Source organism: Phyllobates terribilis, unplaced genomic scaffold (genome assembly GCF_046119375.1).
Source record: "Phyllobates terribilis strain yellow unplaced genomic scaffold, ASM4611937v1 Scaffold_10__3_contigs__length_209671492, whole genome shotgun sequence".
NCBI lineage: Eukaryota > Metazoa > Chordata > Amphibia > Anura > Dendrobatidae > Phyllobates > Phyllobates terribilis.
The window spans coordinates 176786048-176812098 of NW_027362770.1; positions in this window are offsets into that span (position 1 = coordinate 176786048).

A 26051-nucleotide genomic window follows, 5' to 3' on the forward strand; every position below is an offset into this window, starting at 1 on the left:
ACGCCAGTCGTACGTGTGTGAGGATGAGATACGGCGCTGCTATAAATTACTCCGACCATGATATGGTACCAAACAAACTTCTTTTTATGACTTGCAATAGATAACAGTATTTCACTTCCAAACAAAGTATGGGCCACGACAGCCAAAAAAAACACAAGATACAATTTATGCAGCCTGAGAGATCCCAAGTGCCCGCTTCACGGACAGGAGAAGGAACTATCCCCAGACTGTACCAATCCCACCCTTATCCGGTACAGGGCCTACCCGTAGTTCTACCGTGACCGTGACACATGGTTCTCTCAAGAATACAATCTTACACCCTCCTCCCACCTAAATTACAAAAGATTCCGGGTACCATGTTTTTCCCTTGATTTATATATATTTACATGATTAGTCACTTGTATCAACACAACATTTACACAGTACACTGTCCTCTTTGCGAGCGCTCAGAGCGGGCACCCTGACAGAATATCCTCAAACAGAAAACTGAACTTGTTATTCTGATGTCCGGCCACAAGATTTAATCAGCTTCCTAGGTCACCGAATTCTCTGGTACAGGTGTAGGTGAAGATTATGGAGATTATGGCAGTGGATGAGTCCCAGTTGACATCCGAGCAGGCGCACAGACTGGAGGCTACACTGTGGGAGTATCAGGCTGCTTTATCAACAGGGTCCATAGCACCACAGGGTTCACACCTTATATGATGATGTTCGGCCGGCCTGGACGAGAAATTGAAGAACTGGGACTGACTGTACCGGACGAGCCCGAGTATCGTACAGCCAGTGAGTGGGTCCAGGATCAATGACGAAAGTTACGAGAAATCCACCGAATAGTGGAAGAATGTGTACAGGATCATCCCCACCGAGATCGGGGACCTGTGCACGAGAATGAGTTCCTGGTGGGTGATAAGGTACTAGTGCGGGTCACGCGTCTGGGAGGGAAGCTGAGTGACAGGTGGGAGGATACGCCTTACACAGTATTGGAAAGGGTATTTCCATGGGGATGAAGACTTTGGTTGCACGAAGGCAGTGGAACATGAGATACCCATGGGAAACACCCCCCCAATTCTGGAGAGATATCGCCAGATCCCACCGAATCTTTACCAAGAGGTTAAGTAGATGATAGCGCAAATGCTAGATAATGGGGTGATTCGCTCAAGTCAGAGTCCTTGGGCCGCATCGGTCGTGTTGGTACGGAAGAAGGACGGGTCCATACGATTTTGTGTTGATTACTGCAAGCTAAATGCACATACTGTACGTGACTCCTACCCATTACCAAGAATCGAGGAATCCCTGTCTGCCCTGGGAAAGGCGAAGTACTTCTCCACGCTTGACCTGGCCAGTGGCTACTGGCAGGTGCCCATGGCGGCTCGAGATCGTCAGAAGACAGCATTCACCTTACCGATGGGTCTGTACCAGTTTAACCGAATGCCCTTTGTACTGACTAATGCCCCAGGAACGTTTCAGTGGTTGATGGAGTATTGCTTGTGTAATTACAACTTTGAATCCATATTAATCTATCTGGATGATGTGATTATATTCGGAGATTCGTTCGACGATCACCTGAAAAAGCTCCGGCAAGTGTTGCACCGACTGAGAGACAATGGACTTAAAATCAAGCCCAAAAAGTGTCACCTGTTCCAGACACAGATTGAGTATCTGGGGCATGTAGTATCGGCTGAGGGTGTGCGGCCGGCAGCGAGTAAAATTGAGGCCATTCAGGAGTGGCCCAGGCCCAAGACCCTCAAGGAAGTTCAGGCCTTTCTCGGTTTAGCCGGATACTACCGTCGGTTTGTGAAAGACTTCGCCAAAGTGGCTGAACCACTGAATGAGCTGTTGAGAGGGACGGAACAGGGGTCAGAAACCAGCCTATCTGATGAACGGACCGACAGCAACAGGCATTCGATCAGATCCGGGCCGCCCTTGTGCAGGCACCCTTGTTGGCGTATGCACGCTTTAACCGACATTTCACCCTGTACACTGACGGTAGTCTCCATGATCTGGGAGCCGTGTTAGCCCAAGAACAAGAGGGGCGCGAGAGGGTCATTGCGTATGCCAGCCGGTCTTTACGGGACACCGAGCGAAATCCAGACAATTACAGCTCGTTCAAGTTGGAGATGTTGGCCCTGGTGTGGGCCATGACCGAGAAGTTCGCAGAGTACCTGGCTGGTTCAGAGGTTTTCGTGATGATGAACAATAATCTGCTGGCGCACTTGGAGAATGCCAAACTGGGAGCCTTGGAGTAGAGGTGGGTGGCTCGGACGTCCAAGTTCAATTACCGGATTCGGTTTCGTTCTGGTAGAGAACTCAAATGCCGATGCATTGTCAAGAGTGACTCGAGGCACACCCGAGCATGTGGTGGATGAAGATCTTGAGGATACTGAGATCACCAATCTGAGGTGATTACTTGTGTTCATAGATGTGGCACGTTCAAGTGGGGTGGCGACACACCCCTTCGTCTTTTCATCAGCCAGGTGATATAATGATTTATTATTAATGATTAACTTTACTATTCTCTCCACCATTTTCAGATCACTATTATTGTTTTTTACCTTATTCAATGGCCCTATGGAGGTGCTAGTGACGCGCCCCCTGGGCCATATTCTTTAGGGGGAATATCCGGAGCCGGATCAGATGGGAGTTGTAGTCTTCCGAGTGGCTGTGACCCGGTCCGTGCCCAGGGTGTCAAACTCAGTTGTATGTGGCAGTCCTACAGATGTTACTAAGTTCTTAATGTCGACTACGCCACCCGTTGTATTGCGGTCACTGTGGCCGCCGCTGCAGCAGGGTCCGCTGAGGCTGGTGGTGTAGGTGCAGCTTTGGTGATATAACCCCCAACGGGTGGGGTATAGCCTCAGGGGGATCAGGTGCAGAGGATGGGAGTTGTGGTGATGCAGTGTAGACGGCAATCAGAGACAGAGTCGGGTTATGCAGTTTAGGATGTTTACTCACTGCTGATGTTCTGGTCACTCCAGCTTCGAGTGACCTCCCGAGCCGTGCTGCGTCCACCAGGTTCTGGATCCAGCCAACCCCCAAATAAGTCCGGAGCGTGACCCTGAGCTCTCCTTCTGTCCGTTCTCTGGCCGTCCCCACTATTGATCCACCCAGGTCCAGCTCCTTCGGGCCTTCTGTTGGGAGACCCTTGGCCTTGGGTTCCCTGACCCTCCACGTGGTATGCCTTCGTGGTGGATGTGGTGGGTGACCGTGGCAAACGCTGCCCACGGTCTCCGGTCTCTGGCTGGGGTGTGTTTTTGCCCCCCACCAGCTTGGGTTCCGGTACCCTGTGCCGACTCTTCACCCGGGGATTTAAGTTGGGTTCTTGGAGTCCTTTTCTTCTGTTTCCCCCTCTGGGTCTCTCTTTCTCCTCTCTCACTCTGGGTCTCTCTTCTCCTCCGCTCGCTGACTTTCTCTCTGCAACTCACCCTGTTCTTAGTTGGTGCCCACCTTATATACACCCTCTATGTGTGAGCTCAGGTGACCAGCACCCAATGAGCTCCTAACTTTACCCAGGCTGCTCCCCCTATCTGCCCCTACACTGCTTGGGATGTACCACCCCCCTCCCACTCCAGCCAGGAACAGACTCGGTCGTACCTGCACATTTCTAAGTGGGAGTACCGTCGGTCTGCTCCTCGGAAATGGGATGTGTGTAGTGCATGCAGCCTACCGAGCTCAGTTCCACACTCCTTCCTTACCCGGGAGTGGAATATCACACCTCTGGGTTGAGGTGCAATACCCCTGTAGCAGCCGAATCCTCAGGGTGCTACATTCCCCCCTGGTAAATCACAGCACGTCCTCGGGCTGTAAGACAAAAACATCATAACATACAAATTTTTGCATAAACATTTAAAACATATAAAACATTATATATATATATATCAATATAAAACATTCTCGTCGCCTCTGGCTCCTCCTCCGGTCACTGTGCAACGTGTGACCGGGTAAAGTGCGACAGTCTCTCTAGAAAAATGGTTTTCCTATAAAACCGGTAGGGGCGCTTTAGGACGCGCAACTATATACAGGGATATGGCCGCTCTCAGTCCTCGGCCAGTTAAGGAGGGAAAGGGAATGGCTGCTCACAGTCCTCAGCCTGTGGGATTAAGGGTAAACGGGTGAACAGTTCACTCAGCTGGTCCCAACGGGGACTATATTTGCAGTAACAGTTTCTTTATACCCCGATCGGGTAACTATTTACAGCACCTACTCCGCTGTACTCAACAACGTCTTCGTCCTGCTCCTTCTTTGGGGATCTCAGCTTCAGACCCGTCCGGATCCTCTTGCTCTTCCTCCTCACATCGCAGCTCCTCCTCTGTCAGGCGATGCACATGGAGGGCGTAAGGTCCTTTGGCACACTTGTGCCGGGTAAAGGTGACCTCGTCCCCGATATAAAGGTCACGACCTCTGTGCCCCTCCGGCAGATGGGACTCCACATCTCTGCGCGTGACAAAGACGTCGCCGGGGGTGTTGTGGTCTCTGATGAAGCCCCACCCATGCTGCATATTGAACTTAATTACAGTCCCGGTGGTGCGGGGACTGTGCGCTGCACGGGGGTCCCTCCTGGTTCGGCTCTTCTGCTCGGCGCTCCTTATTTGGGCCTGTTGTTCCCGGACCCGCCTCTCTCTCCGCTCCCTCGCAAACTCCTCGAGCTGCTGTCGGCAGCACTCAGCACGCTCCGCTGCAGCTGCCCTGGTTTCCTGAGTGAACCCCATTAGGTCTTCTCCGGTGGGGTCCCACTCAAATTGGGCCTCTTCAAGCGGGGGCGAGATCCTTATCACGGGCTTCGGAGCCGGAATCAGGGGTGCACACATGGCCCCAACTCTCCTCTGGTGCTCCAGTTCATAATATTTCTGGGGCCAGATGAAAGGCTGCCCGTCCGGCCACGTGTGCTGGGCAAACAAGTCCTCTCCCAGACGCGGCACCCTTGGTTTTACGGGTGCGGGCGCGGTGGTGGTGGCGCCCGGGTTGCCCAGGCCTTGCGGCCAGGCCTGGGGCACCTGGAAGGTGAAGGGCACCGTTAGGACGGCGGCGCCCTGGGCTACCTGGCCTTGCGGCCAGGCCGGAGGCTCCGCGGAGGTAGGGGGCGCTGTTGGTGAAGCGACGCCCGGAAATTCTAGGCCCTGCGACCAGGCTGGTGTTACTTCCTGTTTTGCCACGCTCGGGGTCGGTGCGCATGGCGTCACAGGGGTCGCGGCGGCGGCTTCCGGTTGGGGCCTAGTCTGCGTCGGTGACATGGCGTTTTCGGGCACAGCAGGGGGACTTTCGGGCTCTGCGACGGGGAGCTGGGGCAGGTAAGCGGTGTCCCGGTTTGGGGTATAGACGTCCCCTTTACCTGCCTCCACTCGTTCGGCTCCCGTCTCGGCGCCGTCTCCGGCCTTGGGTCCTCCCGCGCCATCCTCAGAGGCGGTCTGTCTCCTCATCTTGGCTGGCGTGCTCCGGGTCTTGGTTTGCTGGGCCATCTCTCGGCTCCACTCCGCCAATGTCTCTCGCTGTACCCGGGCCATCCTCCGTGCGAGGCCCTCCAGGGCAGTCTGTGCACACTCCCGGTCTCGGGGGAGCTGTGCGAGGACCTCCACTAGGCCTAGTGGGGTCGTGGTTTCCAGCAGGCTCCTGACCAACGGGTCGGTGCTGCTCTGCTCTTCTTCCAGCAGGCTCCTGGCCAGCGGGCCGGTGCTGCTCTGCTCTCTCGCCATCTCCGGGTGAGCTTCTCTGCTACTCCTCTCCAGGCTTCCTGCCTCCGGGTGCGCTCGCTCCAGACTGCTCCAGGCGGCACCCATCTTCGTTCTTTTCTTTCGTCTCCTCCCACTTTGAGGGCGGTCCCGGGGCCACTGGGTGACTGTCAGCTCCAGGGGCGGTTCTTTCACGCTGACAGACACCTCTAGCATCACAGTCTCTGTTGGTGGGGGCGGTTTCCACTTTTGGCGCCATTTTCGGTCCTGGCCCACGATGGGAGGCGGCCTCTCACCACCCTCTGGCACGCCCATAATGGCGTCCGCTCTTCCAAGGCGGGAAACCTTTGGAAATGGCGGGAATCGCTTCCCAGTGGCGGGAAACTCTGCAGATGGCGGGAAAAAGTTGTTAATGGCGGACAACCGGCTGGAATTGACTGGTGATGGGGTCCGATGGCGGGGACCCTCCGGAACCGGCAGGAGACTTCTTCTTGAGGTAAACTTGCACTTTCCTTCAGGCACGCAGTACCCGGGTGTTGCGGGCACGTAATCCTGCCGACTACGCCAAAGTTGACGCGCCCCCTGGGCCATATTCTTTAGGGGGAATATCCGGAGCCGGATCAGATGGGAGTTGTAGTCTTCCGAGTGGCTGTGACCCGGTCCGTGCCCAGGGTGTCAAACTCAGTTGTATGTGGCAGTCCTACAGATGTTACTAAGTTCTTAATGTCGACTACGCCACCCGTTGTATTGCGGTCACTGTGGCCGCCGCTGCAGCAGGGTCCGCTGAGGCTGGTGGTGTAGGTGCAGCTTTGGTGATATAACCCCCAACGGGTGGGGTATAGCCTCAGGGGGATCAGGTGCAGAGGATGGGAGTTGTGGTGATGCAGTGTAGACGGCAATCAGAGACAGAGTCGGGTTATGCAGTTTAGGATGTTTACTCACTGCTGATGTTCTGGTCACTCCAGCTTCGAGTGACCTCCCGAGCCGTGCTGCGTCCACCAGGTTCTGGATCCAGCCAACCCCCAAATAAGTCCGGAGCGTGACCCTGAGCTCTCCTTCTGTCCGTTCTCTGGCCGTCCCCACTATTGATCCACCCAGGTCCAGCTCCCTCGGGCCTTCTGTTGGGAGACCCTTGGCCTTGGGTTCCCTGACCCTCCACGTGGTATGCCTTCGTGGTGGATGTGGTGGGTGACCGTGGCAAACGCTGCCCACGGTCTCCGGTCTCTGGCTGGGGTGTGTTTTTGCCCCCCACCAGCTTGGGTTCCGGTACCCTGTGCCGACTCTTCACCCGGGGATTTAAGTTGGGTTCTTGGAGTCCTTTTCTTCTGTTTCCCCCTCTGGGTCTCTCTTTCTCCTCTCTCACTCTGGGTCTCTCTTCTCCTCCGCTCGCTGACTTTCTCTCTGCAACTCACCCTGTTCTTAGTTGGTGCCCACCTTATATACACCCTCTATGTGTGAGCTCAGGTGACCAGCACCCAATGAGCTCCTAACTTTACCCAGGCTGCTCCCCCTATCTGCCCCTACACTGCTTGGGATGTACCACCCCCCTCCCACTCCAGCCAGGAACAGACTCGGTCGTACCTGCACATTTCTAAGTGGGAGTACCGTCGGTCTGTTCCTCGGAAATGGGATGTGTGTAGTGCATGCAGCCTACCGAGCTCAGCTCCACACTCCTTCCTTACCCGGGAGTGGAATATCACACCTCTGGGTTGAGGTGCAATACCCCTGTAGCAGCCGAATCCTCAGGGTGCTACACTAGCATTTTGTGATTTCTTTGATTGCACTTTATATACTGTATATATGGCAGCTTATTTAGCACACTGGTTCATATGCACTGTGTATAAAGTATATTTTTAACTTTCAATATCTGTGGCCTTGAGAAGGTGCTTGCATTACTTGCACTATCAATTGCACCTTATAATTGTAGCTTGTTTGCATAGTTGCCCATATGCATTTTATGTGATTTTTTTCTGCAGTTGCAGTATTTGTGGCCTCAAGGTGGTTCTTATTTTCTTTGCACTATTAATTTGCACTTTATTTAAATGGTAGCTGATTTGCACTATAGCTAATGGCACTTTATGTGATTTGATTTTGATACATTTCTCAATTCTTATAATTCGATATATTTAATCAACATAATTATGGTTCAGTGATTTTTGTGATTTTGAGCGCTTGCTCTATATGGTGGATATATCATGTTATAACTGGCTTGTGTAGTTCTTTTCTGTTATAGTTTCCTTCCCACTTTTTATGTATTTTATGTGATATTTTAAATATACAGTACAGACCAAAAGTTTGGACACACCTTCTCATTTAAAGATTTTTCTGTCTTTTCATGACTATGAAAATTGTACATTCACACTGAAGGCATCAAAACTATGAATTAACACATGTGGAATTATATACTTAACAAAAAAGTGTGAAACAACTGAAAATATGTCTTATATTCTAGGTTCTTCAAAGTAGCCACCTTTTGCTTTGATGACTGCTTTGCACACGCTTGGCATTCTCTTGATGAGCTTCAAGAGGTAGTCACCGGAAATGGTTTTCACTTCACAGTTGTGCCCTGTCAGGTTTAATAAGTGGGATTTCTTTCCTTATAAATGGGGTTGGGACCATCAGTTGTGTTGTGCAGAAGTCTGGTGGATACACGACTGATAGTCCTACTGAATAGACTGTTAGAATTTGTATTATGGCAAGAAAAAAGCAGCTAAGTAAAGCTAAACGAGTGGCCATCATTACTTTAAGAAATGAAGGTCAGTCAGTGCGAAAAATTGGGAAAACTTTGAAAGTGTCCCCAAGTGCAGTTGCAAAAACCATCAAGCGCTACCAAGAAACTGTCTCACATGAGGACCGCCCCAGGAAAGGAAGACCAAGAGTCACCTCTGCTTCTGAGGATAAGTTTATCCGAGTCACCAGCCTCAGAAATCGCAGGTTAGCAGCAGCTCAGATTAGAGACCAGGTCAATGCCACACAGAGTTCTAGCAGCAGACACATCTCTACAACAACTGTTAAGAGGAGACTTTGTGCAGCAGGCCTTTATGGTAAAATAGCTGCTAGGAAACCACTGCTAAGGACAGGCAACAAGCAGAAGAGACTTGTTTGGGCTAAAGAACACAAGGAATGGACATTAGACCAGTGGAAATCTGTGCTTTGGTCTGATGAGTCCAAATTTGAGATCTTTGGTTCCAACCGCCGTGTCTTTGTGCGACGCAGAAAAGGTGAACGGATGGACTCTACATGCCTGGTTCCCACCGTGAAGCATGGAGGAGGAGGTGTGATGGTGTGGGGGTGCTTTGCTGGTGACACTGTTGGGGATTTATTCAAAATTGAAGACATACTGAACCAGCATGGCTACCACAGCATCTTGCAGCAGCATGCTATTCCATCCGGTTTGCGTTTAGTTGGATCATCATTTATTTTTCAACAGGACAATGACCCCAAACACACCTCCAGGCTGTGTAAGGGCTATTTGACCAAGAAGGAGAGTGATGGGGTGCTACGCCAGATGACCTGGCCTCCACAGTCACCAGACCTGAACCCAATCAAGATGGTTTGGGGTGAACTGGACCGCAGAGTGAAGGCAAAAGAGCCAACAAGTGCTAAGCATCTCTGGGAACTCCTTCAAGATTGTTGGAAGACCATTTCCGGTGACTACCTCTTGAAGCTCATCAAGAGAATGCCAAGAGTGTGCAAAGCAGTCATCAAAGCAAAAGGTGGCTACTTTGAAGAACCTAGAATATAAGACATATTTTCAGTTGTTTCACACTTTTTTGTTAAGTATATAATTCCACATGTGGTAATTCATAGTTTTGATGCCTTCAGTGTGAATGTACAATTTTCATAGTCATCAAAATACAGAAAAATCTTTACATGAGAAGGTGTGTCCAAACTTTTGGTCTGCACTGTATGTCAATAAAATCTCCATGTTTTATTATACTGGCTCTAATCATCCAAGTCGTTTATAGGTTTCCAACGTCACAGAAGCTTAGCAATCATAAGAGTTGCCCAGGATGCTAGCAGGTAAGTAGGAGCCTTGTGGGGCTCTGGCACTGAATTTGCTTCTGTACCAGGTCTCTGTCAATCATTTCGCTGAAATCTAAAAATTTACCCTTAGTAGAACAGGCTCATGACCAGCCGCTGTAGCTAGAGAAGACATTATCTACGAAAAGAGTCTCCTTTTGGAGGACTCATTATGCACTACAACCTTCAAATGTGTTCAAGTCCAAACTGTTCAGATCTTAAAGAGCTATTCTACATCATGAATGGAAAAAACACTCAAAATAGCTGGTTTTGGTGATACCCAGCAAATGTGCTGTCTGTACTAGCAGTCTGCAAGGTCAACTTTTATTCCGAGAGCTTCCTAGACCTTCCAAAAGCGTTGGCGAATATGATTTATAGTATATTTAGGGTATAGGATAAGTGTTTAACAATGGTGAAGTCCTTCTTCAGGACCCTCCAACGCATAGAGTGATGAACTGCTGCTCTTTGCATTTCGTTTGGTGGAAGATGCGAGCACAATTGAGCAATTACATTTTGAAGGTCAATATCTATTTTCTTAGGTCAATGATGAGAATTTCCCCTATTAGACAAACTTGTCCCTTTTGCCTCTTCCATTTCGCAATAGGTGAGCGGCACTGAGCACAAGATAGGTCTCATCCCAAAAAAATCATCATAGATTGGACTTCTCCTTTCAAGATGATCCTGGGAATATGTGCATCGTAAAGCCCAACCACCGGTGCCTCTCATAATGGAGGTTAAGTTGACTGATTTGTTCCAAGACTTTGTTTCCTTTCCCCAGGACCAAATTACATCGAGTGCGCAATTATCCAAAGCGTGTTATTGGATTACGAACCAAGTGACACCATTAGCTGCCGAATATTAAAAACGTGACTTATGTTTTGTTGCCTGCGCTAATGAGAAAACCAAGCCATCGCTCTTCGCGCGGCGCAGTGATCTCATTATTGCTTAGATATTTACTCACTAACTCGTTCACTGCCAGAGTGACCCTGAGCTTCTGTCGTGTCTTGGCTTCATCAGGTGCTGTCAGATAGTACAACGCGTTTCGCTTCTGGGACTTTACAATGTCAGTTAAAACTAATAACTTGATACCATAGATTCACACAGGGCAGGTAATATTAAAATGGGGATACCAACTTTAAGAGGTGGGAGCGCCATTTTTTTGTATCTGACAAATTGTTCACCACTAAAGGGAGTTCTACTATTGAGTTCAATGTATACGCAGAATTTTGGTAAGAGCATAAGCTCCCCCTAGTGGCAGCTTTTGATTTAAATATTTTAAATGATTCAATGATTATGTGAATCACTTTGGTTTACTCATCATAAAATAATCTATTTTCTCACAGGAAGGTGGAGGAGGGTGTCAGAATTCCAGTTGTCCTTCTACAGTTTGACCACTAGTGGCTGCTATTATTCACCTTAATAATTGTGCTGCAATCCCACTCCTTACCCCTGGAGGCTGCTGTTGTGTTTTGCAATTGCCCTTTTCTAAGATGACAGATTCTGAACCTGTGGGATCCATCTTGTTTCCTGTTTGGGCCCACTTAAAGCCGCATGGATCTCTCACTCATTGCTTGAGTATTGTGTCTAGCTGTTAGCCTAGTTTCCAGTCTCCAAGCTCCTGAACATTCTTACCCAGATTGTTCTCACCTATCTACGGATTGTTTCCTACAACTCCTTTTGCTAACTACAAGAACTTCTACTACCGCTTGCTGTTTCTGCTCGTGCTCCTTCAGCCACTGGTTTCTAGCAGTACTATGCCAGTATTGTAACAGAGGGGGATGCAGCTGCAGCTTCTATCTCTGAGACTGCATGCTGTGAGAGGTGAGAAGGAGCAGAAGAAGAGAAGACATGGCTGATTGGCTCAGCACACACTGAATAACACTCAGTAAAAGCAAAGTAAGGGAATATGTAACTTTATAGAACCCTGTGGAAGGTAAAATGAAGCAAATTTTCTGTCTGTGCTACTTTTAAAATGAATATATGTTTGCCTGTGATATACTGTTCTCTTATCTGTGTACCGTAGCCCATCCAACTCAGCCCTTCCTACTCCCAAATGATAATATCCCCTTGCTAATTTAAAACCAATTAATGGAGCTAACCTACACGGCTGTCCACCTTTGAGGACAAGCTTAGCTTTTTTTTTTATACACCAAATACATTTATTTCAGGTTAAAAATCATTTTTGCAATTGGGTTCCATTAAAAATGTTGCACCATTTTGCTTTTACAGGTTCTTTATTTCCTTGCACATACAACTTTGATGTGGTCTGAGGTCAAAAATCAGCTGAGAGGAGCGATAAAAGTTACAAACTCTCCCGTCAGACTGTACATAATGAGCTCACTGAGAGAGTCTCAGTCCACTCGTTCTGCAGCGAAGCAAAATTTGTCATGAAACCCAACTGCAAAAATGATTTTTAGGCCAAAATACACGCATTTAAGTAAAAAAAAAAAAATGAAAAGGAAATTGTCTTCCTAAAGATGGACTATCTATCGTGGCTTCCTAATCTGACATTTAAAGGAACACTCCACTTTCGGACAAATTTTTCACCGTTTATAATACATAGAACGACTTTCTCGTTTGTAGCTACAAAACAGCCGTGAAGGTGTTAATGCGGAGAGACTGAAGCAATTAAAACCTGCAGTAATTCAGCCAAATAAATCGTATTAGTTGGGTCTTATGAGAGGATTAATGCAGCCTTCCCTTGAGGAGCGGAAAAAAAGCTGATAAAATCCATCCAATGATGGCTGCTGATGGGAAGGAGACGAGCCGCGGTCTTCTTCTAATTAGGTTACCACAAATCTTTCCTACAGAATCATTTTACCGGATCCTGGTGGGAGTAGGAGAGAGATGCTGTGCCAGCAACCCAAATAGTATCTGTTTCCAGGCTGAACACAGCGGACTATTCCTATTACTCAGCTCCCCGGTCTAGAAATCTGCTCTGCCTTTATAAACTTAAAGGGAATGTCCACCTTATATCAGCATGTTCTTTTTAAGACCAGTAATCTGTGATGATGATCAGTTTATTAATATATCCTTATAGTGGTCAGAGCTTTGTTTTTTTTCTGATAAACAGCACTGCATAGACATGGGGTTAAAGAATAACATTTTATTTACCTGCAGCCACCACTAGAGGGAGCTCAGGAGATCACTGCATACAGTTTTTATATAGAGTTAAATGTACAGTCTTCAGGAAACTCCTGAGCTCCCTCTAGTGGTGGCCACAGGGAGCCATAATTGCATCATATAACTATAGGTGATTTGGAGCCATGAACATAACTCTGACCGCTATAAAGATACATCATATATGTAAATGTACAGTCTTCAGGAAGCTCCTGAGCTCCCTCTAGTGGTGGCCACAGGGAGCCAGAATTGCATCATATAACTATAGGTGATTTGGAGCCGTGAACATAACGCTGACAGCTATAAAGATTCATCATAGATGTAAATGTACAGTCTTCAGGAAGCTCCTGAGCTCCCTCTAGTGGTGGCCACAGGGAGTCAGAATTGCATCATATAACTATAGGTGATTTGGAGCCGTGAACATAACTCTGACCGCTATAAAGATTCATCATAGATGTAAATGTACAGTCTTCAGGAAGCTCCTGAGCTCCCTCTAGTGGTGGGCACAGGGAGCCAGAATTGCATCATCTAACTATAGCTCTGACCGCTATAAAGATACATCATAGAGATAAATGTACAGTCTTCAGGAAGCTCCTGAACTCCCTCTAGTGGTGGCCACAGGGAACCAGAATTGCATCATCTAACTATAGGGGATTTGGAGCCTTGAACATAGCTCTAACTGCTATAAAGATTCATCATAGATGGAAATGTACAGTCTTCAGGAAGCTCATGAGCTCCCTCTAGTGGTGGCCACAGGGAGCCAGAATTGCATCAACTAACTATAGGTGATTTGGAGCCGTGAACATAATGCTGACCGCTACAAAGATTCATCATAGAGATAAATGTACAGTCTATAGGAAGCTCCTGAGCTCCCTCTAGTGGTAGCCACAGGGAGCCAGAATTGCATCATCTAACTATAGAGGATTTGGAGCCTTGAACATAACGCTGTCCTCTATAAAGATACATCATAGAGATAAATGTACAGTCTTCAGAAAGCTCCTGAGCTCCCTCTAGTGGTGGCCACAGGGAGCCAGAATTGCATCATCTAACTATAGGGGATTTGAAGCCTTGAACATAGCTCTATTAAGAAATGAATCAGCACAGAACGATAGAGCTAATTAGAGGAAATTGGAGACAGGTTACAAAAAAGTTCTCTGGAGGACCCAACCCATCCTGCATTACCCATTGATTTCAATTAGAACAGTAATACCTAATCTCCCCTGCGGAGGTGCTGTTTAGAAACTGAACACTTGCTGATGAATTCCATCCCAGATTACAGCTGATCACTATGACCTCCAGTGATCAGTTTATGGGCCAGGACCAATGGAGGGGGTGGAATTATCTAAAATAGACAACCCCTTTAATTTTGAAAAAGTTTTGCCACCTTAAAAAAATTTGAGGCATAAAAATATGGCTGCTTGCTTAAAAAGAAATAAAAAGAAGAGTGCAACCCAGAGGAGCACAGGTTAAAAATGGCATTGACATTCAGCCCATTCACTTAAATACATTCTAGTTGCAATACCAGATACAACCTGTAGACAAAGGTGGCGCTGTACCCCCCCCATCCCCTAAAAAAAGAGTGTAACCCGGAGGAGCACAAGTTAAAAATGTTATTGACGTTCAGCCCATTCACTAAAATGGAGCCTAGCTGCAATACCAGACATAACCTGTAGACAAAGGTGGCGCTGTCCCCCCCACCTAAAAAAATTCAGCAATGTCTTTATACTCATAAATAACTCCTTACAATACTGAACTGACATCACGATTAGGTCTGTGCTGTTAATAATCGATGATCTCTCGTCGGAGGTTTGCCACTACATGCCGGATTCTGGTTTCACCAGTGTTGGATATAGAAAGGGTAAATTGGCTCTTGGGTGAGAGGGATCAATAAAGGAGAGAACATAAAGCGATGAATCACCAATAGCCCTTTTATACGATAAAAAGGCCATCAATAAAGCCGAGATGAATCCGTGCATCTTAATTCAGGTGCATGAACGTCTCGGACAAGCCCCGGGATCTGCAGTAAATAAGATACAGATGTCAATACAAGGATATTTCCTTCATTCTGCCGTATCAATCCCTCATTCCCCTGCACTTTACATGAGGTGAAGGAGATTTATGAGAATGGAGCCAAGTCTGAGTTATTGGTGAGCCCCGAGCCAATATCTCCATCTAATAAATCACTAGAAGCTTCTAGATGAGATTCATGTAAAATCGTACAGAGAAAGATGTAACCTCTAATGTAAAGAACAAAGGAAGGATCAAAGGCAGATGATAGATAGATAAAAAATAGATAGATAATAAATAGATAATGGATAAAAGATAGATGATAGATAATAGATAGATAAAAGATAGATAATAGATAGATGATATATAGGTATGACCCCATCCATCCTCCCTTCAATACGGTACAGTCGTCTTGTCCCCTATGCAGAAAAGCACCCCCAAGTATGACGTTTCCCCCACCATGCTTCATGGTTGGGACGGTGTTTTTGAGGTTGTACTCATCCTTCTTCTTTCTCCAAACACGGCGGGTGGAGTTGATCCCAAAAAGTTCTATTTTGGTCTCATCTGACCACATGACCTTCTCCCATGCCTCCTCTGGATCATCCAGATGGTCATTGGCGAACTTCAAACAGGCCTGGACATGTGCTGGCGTGAGCAGGGGGACCTTGTGTGCCCTGCAGGATATTAATCCATGACGGCGTAGTGTGTTACTAACGTTAATGTTTGAGACTGTGGTCCCAGCTCTCTTCAGGTCATTGACCAGATCCTCCTGTGTAGTTCTGGGCTGATTCCTGACTTTTCTCAGAATCATCCTTACCCCATGAGGCGAGATCTTGCATGGAGCTCCAGACCGAGGAAGATTGACAGTCATCTTGTGTTTCTTCCATTGTCTAATAATTGTACTAACAGTTGCCTTCTTACCAAGCTGCTTGCCTATTGTCCTGTAGCCCATCCCAGCCTTGTGCAGATATACAATTTTGTCCCTGGTGACCTTACACACCTCATTAGTCTTGGCCATGGTGGAAAGATTGGAGTGTGATTGAGTGTGGGGACAGATGTATTTTATTCAGGTAATGAGTTCAAACAGGTGCAATAAATACAGGCAATGAGTGCAGAGTAGGAGGGCTTCTTACAGAAAAACTGACAGGTCTGTGAGAGCTAGAATTCTTGTGACCTGCAAGGTAGGTGAATAAATACTTATTTCATGCAATAAAATGCAATTTAATTATGTAAAAATCATACAATGTGATTTTCTGGTTTATATTTTTAGATTCTGTCACTCACAGGTGAAGTGTACCTACGATAAGAATTACACATCTCTCCATTCTTTGTATGTGGGAAAACTTGCAAAATCAGCCATGTATCAAATACTTATTTTCCACACTATAGATAGATAGATGATAGATAGATAGATAGATAGATAGATTATAGAAGGATATACATAGATAGATAGATAACAGATAGGACATAGAAGATGGATAAATACTGTAGATATAAACATATACTCATAGTATATATGAAATAGATGACAGACCTGCAATCAGAATAGCAAATTTGTTTTATTAATAAACTTTATAAACTTTCTGCCGTTTGCAATAAACCAGTCAAACAAGAACAATATAAATATCGGATCACGACCAATATATCAAGTGATTTCTCCAAAACCAGCACAAAATTCCACTTTACCCGACTGTTGCAGATTTAGGATTATTCCTTCACCCCCTGAAGAGAATCCCCCATAAGAGCACATTAATCTCCAGCCCCCGATGAAATAATCCAAGGTTCATTAGTTGCGTCATGTGCTGAAGATAAAATTCACCAAACACGGACCGGCTGCAGGCTTCGTTGGCTGTGAGGTGTGACTGCATGTTAGAAATATGGCAATGCCTAGAGAGCGGTCCAAAGAGTGAAGAGAACGAGGAAAGGGATACAAAGGCAGTGAATGTTCCTGGAAATTCAGTTGGAGGAGAATTCACAAGATCAAAGTTACAGGAGCACTACCTGAACGTGGCAGAAAGTGGAAGCTGTCACCGACTGCCACCAGATTCCTGCATTGACAGGTGGTTAGAAACCCGCCAGTGACTGCACAAAACCTACAACGAGATCTGATGGCAACAGCACTGAGCTTTCAGTTTGTACAATAAGGTGCATACTAAATGCGGAAGGTCTTCATGCCTGAGCTCCAAGATGTTACCTCTACTGACCCACAAAAAAAGTCACCTCCAATATGGTGAAACCCATATAAATATTCACAGAAGTTTTGGGATTTTGTTCTGAGGACCAATGAAGCCAAACTGGAATATAGGGTGAGCAGAATATCAGTGTAGTGAAGCATGGTGGTGGCTTGGTGATGCCTATAGTGAAATAAGGTGGGGGCTCAGTGATGCTTAAAGTGAAGCATAGCGGTGGTTTGATGATGCCTACAGTGAAGCATGGCAGTGACTTGGTGATGCCGACAGTGAAGCATGGTGGTGGCTTGGTGATGCTTATAATTAAATATTGTGGAGGCTCAGTAATGCCTAAAATGAAGCATAGCCGTGGCTTGATGATGCCTACAGTGAAGCATGGCAGAGGCTTGGTGATGCCTACAGTGAAGCATGTTTGTGTCTTGGTGATGCCTACAATAAAGCATGGCAGTGGCTTGGTGATGTCTACAGTGAAGCATGGCAATGGCTCTGTGATGTCTATAATGAAGCCAAACTGGAATATAGGGTGAGCGTAATATCTGGCACAGGAAGACTGAAGCAGAGGCTTAAAAGCAGTGAAGCGGTGGCTTGGTGATGCTGACAGTAAAGCATGGCAGTGGCTTGGTGATGCCTAGAGTGAAGCATGGCTGGAGCTCAGTGATGTCTAGAGTGAAGCATGATGGTGGCTCAGTGATGCCTACAGTGAAGCATGGCGGTGGCTCAGTGATGCCTACAGTAAAGCATGGTAGTAGCTCAGTGATGTCTACTGTGAAGCAGGCGGTGGCTTGGTGATGCCTACAGTGAAATATGGTGGGGGCTCAGTGATGCATACAATGAAATATGGTGGGGGCTCAGTGATGAGTACAGTGAAGCATGGTGGTAGCTTGGTGATGCCTACAGTGAAGCATGGCTGTGCCTTGGTGATACCTACCGTGAAGCACAGTAGTGGCTTGGTGATGCCTACAGTGAAGCATGACAGTAGCATGTTGATGCCTTCAGTGAAGCATGGTGGTAACTTGATGATGGCTACTGTGAATGGCAATGGCTTTGTTATACCTACAATGAAGCATCACGGAATCTCGGTGATGTCTACAGTGAAGTATGATGGTGCTTTTGGTGATGACTACAGTGAAGTATGGCAGTGGCTCGGTGATTCCTACACTGAAGAATGCCTGTGGCTCAGTAATACTTTGGTACTGCATGGCTCCTCTGGCACTGGAAACCAGCAGCATGTAGAGGACAAGATGAATTCCATAAAATATCAGGAAATCTTAGGAGAAAATGTCATATCCTCCATGAGGAAACTGAAGCTTGGGTGTCATTGGACTTTACAACAAGACAATGATTCCAAGCCTCAAGTCCACCAAGGCCTGGTTGCAGAAGAAGTCCTGGAAGATTTTGGAGTGGCCATCAAAGTCGCCTAACCTGAACCAAATAAAAACATCTTTAGCAGGGTTTGAGAGTAGTTGCTGCACACAAACTAGAGAATATTAGTCAACAGGAGGCCATTGCCCACGAGGAACATTACCAGAAGCAGGTGTCTGACTTTACATCTCATCTGCAGCAGGTCATAACAGCCAGAGATCTACTAAATAATTTTGCAGAAAGTTTGTAACTTTTTGATAATAAATTGGGGGTGAATGGGATAGATAGATAGACATACAGACAGGCAGATAGATAGATAGCCACCTCCAAGCCACCACCATGCTTCACTGTAGTCGTCACCAAGCCACCACCATGCCACCACCATGCTTCACTTAGGTAACCTTGCTTACAAGAGAAAAATATTCATATAAAGTAGTAAGAATGCCTACATGCAGTCGCCTCTAAGTGCTGTGCTGTAATAATACACCGCTTGTGGTGTACAAAAAAATTGTACAAAATATCCCCGAAGATCAAAAAGATTCCGAAAATGATAGTAATAAAACATGGGAAAAATATGTATCATTTTAATGGTCGCATTTAGAAAGTATTTTGCTTCCTCGTTTCCGTTGCTCCATCCTGTGATCGGCGTTGCATTGCAGTGGGCGGGTGACCTGGCGGTGTGAACCTGTATTTGTTATTTTGTTTACAGGCAGAGATGTGGCGGCTTTGATCTTTCCGCTCAGCATTAAATGAAGGAACCTGGTTGTGCGGGCCGGCCGCCCCCTGCCTGGCAGAGACGTCTCATGTTACATGCACATTAGTAGAAGAAATTATTCCATTATAACCAGCATGAAAATCCGATAACTTCTCCGATCCATTATTAATGCTGCCAGATTGCAGCAAACTGCACGGTCGTTCTTGGAAGTTTGTTAACTATTTCGGTAACTTTCCTGAGGAGGATAGAAGGATCAATCACTGGATTTCAATATGTCCAATCATTCCTTCCTTTCCTGTATCACCTAACTCTCCACTCCCCATTAAAATATATACTCCGATGTGCGTGCATGCCTAGGGTGGCCCACATAGGGCCTGCACAATGCCTCTAGAGGCAGATCAAACTTGATCCAACCATTGGTAATAGGTGATCTGCGCAGCTCCTCTTCCCTCTCAGCGCAGTGACTTCTGCACATGACACAGAGCATGCTCACTACACTTTCCCATATAAATCAATAGCTGTGTCTTTTAATTGTTAACCAATGGCAAACCTGACAGCCTTTATCATTCTTGTGGAACATGAGGGGCGCCTTGGGGCCATATAACTCTGCTCAGGATACGGAGCAAAATCAGAGAAGTCTTGGCACTCACGGAAGACGGGATGGGCTGAAACGTTCAGATGGATGAGTGTGATATAATAAACATATAAGGTTACACCTTCTCTGATTTTGCACCATTTCTCCTTCTCGTGCACCACCGATTCAGTGGAGTGGAATTCTACTTGATACAGAACATGCTCACTACACTCTCCATACTATCGTTCATTGGGTGGCCAGACACCCTATACCATAATTATGGAACATAAGAGGGGCATAAAGGAGCCCAACTAGCACACAACACAGAGCATGCTCACTACACTCTCCCATACATTTCAACAGCTGTGTCCAGGCTAGGACTAGCCCACCGGGGAAGGGGAGAATCCTCCGGTAGGCCCCTGTCAAGTAGTGCTCATGAGCAGTGCTATTGTACTTGACTCACTATTTGTAGAAAATGGCATCATCTGACCAAGAGTCAATGTTATTGGTGGCACCATCCTCACTACAGAGCATGCTCACTACTCTATACTAGCCGCCATCCTCACTACAGAGCATGCTCACTATATACTAGCCACCATCCTCACTACAGAGCATGCTCACTACTCTATACTAGCCACCATCTTCACTACAGAGCATGCTCACTACTCCTTACTACCCATTATTCTCACTACAGAGCATGCTCACTACTCCATACTAGCTGTCATTCTCACTACAGAGCATGCTCACTACTCCATACTAGCCATCATTCTCACTACAGAGCATGCTCACTACTCCATACTAGCCGTCATTCTCACTACAGAGCATGCTCACTACTCCATACTAGCCGTCATTCTCACTACAGAGCATGCTCACTAGTCCATACTAGCCGTCATTCTCACTACAGAGCATGCTCACTAGTCCATACTAGCTGTCATAATCACTACAGAGCATGCTCACTAGTCCATACTAGCCGTCATTCTCACTACAGAGCATGCTCACTAGTCCATACTAGCCGTCATTCTCACTACAGAGCATGCTCACTACTCCATACTACCCGTTATTCTCACTACAGAGCATGCTCACTACTCCATACTAGCCGTCATTCTCACTACAGAGCATGCTCACTCTGCTATACTCTCCATCATTCTCACTACAGAGCATGCTCACTATGTTATACTAGCCGTCATTCTCACTACAGAGCATGCTCACTACTCCATACTAGTCGTCATTCTCACTACAGAGCATGCTCACTACTCCATACTAGCCGTCATTCTCACTACAGAGCATGCTCACTACTCCATACTAGCCGTCATTCTCACTACAGAGCATGCTCACTACTCCATACTAGCCGTCATTCTCACTACAGAGCATGCTCACTAGTCCATACTAGCCGTCATTCTCACTACAGAGCATGCTCACTACTCCATACTAGCCACCATCCTCACTACAGAGCATGCTCACTACTCCATACTAGCCGTCATTCTCACTAAAGAGCATGCTCACTACTACATACTAGCCGTCATTCTCACTACAGAGCATGCTCACTACTCTATACTAGCCGTCATTCTCACTACAGCGCATGCTCACTACTCCATACTAGCCGTCATTCTCACTACAGAGAATGCTCACTACTCCCTACTAGCCGTCATTCTCACTACAGAGCATGCTCACTAGTCCATACTAGCCGTCATTCTCACTACAGAGCATGCTCACTACTCCATACTAGCCACCATCCTCGCTACAGAGCATGCTCACTACTCCATACTAGCCATCATTCTCACTAAAGAGCATGCTCACTACTCCATACTAGCCGTCATTCTCACTACAGAGCATGCTCACTACTCCATACTAGCCGTCATTCTCACTACAGAGCATGCTCACTACTCCATACTAGCCATTATTCTCACTACAGAGCATGCTCACTACTCCATACTAGCCGTCATTCTCACTACAGAGCATGCTCACTCTGCTATATTATCCGTCATTCTCACTACAGAGCATGCTCATTATGCTATACTAGCCGTCATTCTCACTACAGAGCATGCTCACTACTCCATACTAGCCGTCATTCTCACTACAGAGCATGGTCACTACTCCATATTAGCCGTCATTCTCACTACAGAGCATGCTCACTACTCCATACTAGCCGTCATTCTCACTACAGAGCATGCTCACTACTCCATACTAGCCGTCATTCTCACTACAGAGCATGCTCACTACTCCATACTAGCCGTCATTCTCACTACAGAGCATGCTCACTACTCCATACTAGCCGTCATTCTCACTACAGAGCATGCTCACTACTCCATACTAGCCGTCATTCTCACTACAGAGCATGCTCACTACTCCATACTAGCCGTCATTCTCACTACAGAGCATGCTCACTACTCCATACTAGCCGTCATTCTCACTACAGAGCATGCTCACTACTCCATACTAGCCGTCATTCTCACTACAGAGTATGCTCACTACTCCATACTAGCCACCATCCTCACTACAGAGCATGCTCACTACTGCATACTAGCCGTCATTCTCACTAAAGAGCATGCTCACTACTCCATACTAGCCGTCATTCTCACTACAGAGCATGCTCACTACTCTATACTAGCCACCATCCTCACTACAGAGCATGCTCACTATATACTAGCCACCATCCTCACTACAGAGCATGCTCACTACTCTATACTAGCCACCATCTTCACTACAGAGCATGCTCACTACTCCTTACTACCCATTATTCTCACTACAGAGCATGCTCACTACTCCATACTAGCCGTCATTCTCACTACAGAGCATGCTCACTACTCCATACTAGCCGTCATTCTCACTACAGAGCATGCTCACTACTCCATACTAGCCGTCATTCTCACTACAGAGCATGCTCACTAGTCCATATTAGCTGTCATAATCACTACAGAGCATGCTCACTAGTCCATACTAGCCGTCATTCTCACTACAGAGCATGCTCACTAGTCCATACTAGCCGTCATTCTCACTACAGAGCATGCTCACTACTCCATACTACCCGTTATTCTCACTACAGAGCATGCTCACTACTCCATACTAGCCGTCATTCTCACTACAGAGCATGCTCACTCTGCTATACTCTCCGTCATTCTCACTACAGAGCATGCTCACTATGCTATACTAGCCGTCATTCTCACTACAGAGCATGCTCACTACTCCATACTAGCCGTCATTCTCACTACAGAGCATGTTCACTACTCCATACTAGCCGTCATTCTCACTACAGAGCATGCTCACTACTCCATACTAGCCGTCATTCTCACTACAGAGCATGCTCACTAGTCCATACTAGCCGTCATTCTCATTACAGAGCATGCTCACTACTCCATACTAGCCGTCATTATCACTACAGAGCATGCTCACTAGTCCATACTAGCCGTCATTCTCACTACAGAGCATGCTCACTACTCCATACTAGCCACCATCCTCACTACAGAGCATGCTCACTACTCCATACTAGCCGTCATTCTCACTAAAGAGCATGCTCACTACTACATACTAGCCGTCATTCTCACTACAGAGCATGCTCACTACTCTATACTAGCCGTCATTCTCACTACAGCGCATGCTCACTACTCCATACTAGCCGTCATTCTCACTACAGAGAATGCTCACTACTCCCTACTAGCCGTCATTCTCACTACAGAGCATGCTCACTAGTCCATACTAGCCGTCATTCTCACTACAGAGCATGCTCACTACTCCATACTAGCCACCATCCTCACTACAGAGCATGCTCACTACTCCATACTAGCCATCATTCTCACTAAAGAGCATGCTCACTACTCAATACTAGCCGTCATTCTCACTACAGAGCATGCTCACTACTCCATACTAGCCGTCATTCTCACTACAGAGCATGCTCACTACTCCATACTAGCCATTATTCTCACTACAGAGCATGCTCACTACTCCATACTAGCCGTCATTCTCACTACAGAGCATGCTCACTCTGCTATATTATCCGTCATTCTCACTACAGAGCATGCTCATTATGCTATACTAGCCGTCATTCTCACTACAGAGCATGCTCACTACTCCATACTAGCCGTCATTCTCACTACAGAGCATGGTCACTACTCCATATTAGCCGTCATTCTCACTACAGAGCATGCTCACTACTCCATACTAGCCGTCATTCTCACTACAGAGCATGCTCACTACTCCATACTAGCCGTCATTCTCACTACAGAGCATGTTCACTACTCCATACTAGCCGTCATTCTCACTACAGAGCATGCTCACTACTCCATACTAGCCGTCATTCTCACTACAGAGCATGCTCACTAGTCCATACTAGCCGTCATTCTCATTACAGAGCATGCTCACTACTCCATACTAGCCGTCATTATCACTACAGAGCATGCTCACTAGTCCATACTAGCCGTCATTCTCACTACAGAGCATGCTCACTACTCCATACTAGCCACCATCCTCACTACAGAGCATGCTCACTACTCCATACTAGCCGTCATTCTCACTAAAGAGCATGCTCACTACTACATACTAGCCGTCATTCTCACTACAGAGCATGCTCACTACTCTATACTAGCCGTCATTCTCACTACAGCGCATGCTCACTACTCCATACTAGCCGTCATTCTCACTACAGAGAATGCTCACTACTCCCTACTAGCCGTCATTCTCACTACAGAGCATGCTCACTAGTCCATACTAGCCGTCATTCTCACTACAGAGCATGCTCACTACTCCATACTAGCCACCATCCTCACTACAGAGCATGCTCACTACTCCATACTAGCCATCATTCTCACTAAAGAGCATGCTCACTACTCAATACTAGCCGTCATTCTCACTACAGAGCATGCTCACTACTCCATACTAGCCGTCATTCTCACTACAGAGCATGCTCACTACTCCATACTAGCCATTATTCTCACTACAGAGCATGCTCACTACTCCATACTAGCCGTCATTCTCACTACAGAGCATGCTCACTCTGCTATATTATCCGTCATTCTCACTACAGAGCATGCTCATTATGCTATACTAGCCGTCATTCTCACTACAGAGCATGCTCACTACTCCATACTAGCCGTCATTCTCACTACAGAGCATGGTCACTACTCCATATTAGCCGTCATTCTCACTACAGAGCATGCTCACTACTCCATACTAGCCGTCATTCTCACTACAGAGCATGCTCACTACTCCATACTAGCCGTCATTCTCACTACAGAGCATGCTCACTACTCCATACTAGCCGTCATTCTCACTACAGAGCATGCTCACTACTCCATACTAGCCGTCATTCTCACTGCAGAGCATGCTCACTACTCCATACTAGCCGTCATTCTCACTACAGAGCATGCTCACTACTCCATATTAGCCGTCATTCTCACTACAGAGCATGCTCACTACTCCATACTAGCCGTCATTCTCACTACAGAGCATGCTCACTACTCCATACTAGCCGTCATTCTCACTACAGAGTATGCTCACTACTCCATACTAGCCACCATCCTCACTACAGAGCATGCTCACTACTACATACTAGCCGTCATTCTCACTAAAGAGCATGCTCACTACTCCATACTAGCCGTCATTCTCACTACAGAGCATGCTCACTACTCTATACTAGCCGCCATCCTCACTACAGAGCATGCTCACTATATACTAGCCACCATCCTCACTACAGAGCATGCTCACTACTCTATACTAGCCACCATCTTCACTACAGAGCATGCTCACTACTCCTTACTACCCATTATTCTCACTACAGAGCATGCTCACTACTCCATACTAGCCGTCATTCTCACTACAGAGCATGCTCACTACTCCATACTAGCCGTCATTCTCACTACAGAGCATGCTCACTACTCCATACTAGCCGTCATTCTCACTACAGAGCATGCTCACTAGTCCATACTAGCCGTCATTCTCACTACAGAGCATGCTCACTAGTCCATACTAGCTGTCATAATCACTACAGAGCATGCTCACTAGTCCATACTAGCCGTCATTCTCACTACAGAGCATGCTCACTAGTCCATACTAGCCGTCATTCTCACTACAGAGCATGCTCACTACTCCATACTACCCGTTATTCTCACTACAGAGCATGCTCACTACTCCATACTAGCCGTCATTCTCACTACAGAGCATGCTCACTCTGCTATACTCTCCGTCATTCTCACTACAGAGCATGCTCACTATGCTATACTAGCCGTCATTCTCACTACAGAGCATGCTCACTACTCCATACTAGCCGTCATTCTCACTACAGAGCATGCTCACTACTCCATACTAGCCGTCATTCTCACTACAGAGCATGCTCACTACTCCATACTAGCCGTCATTCTCACTACAGAGCATGCTCACTAGTCCATACTAGCCGTCATTCTCACTAC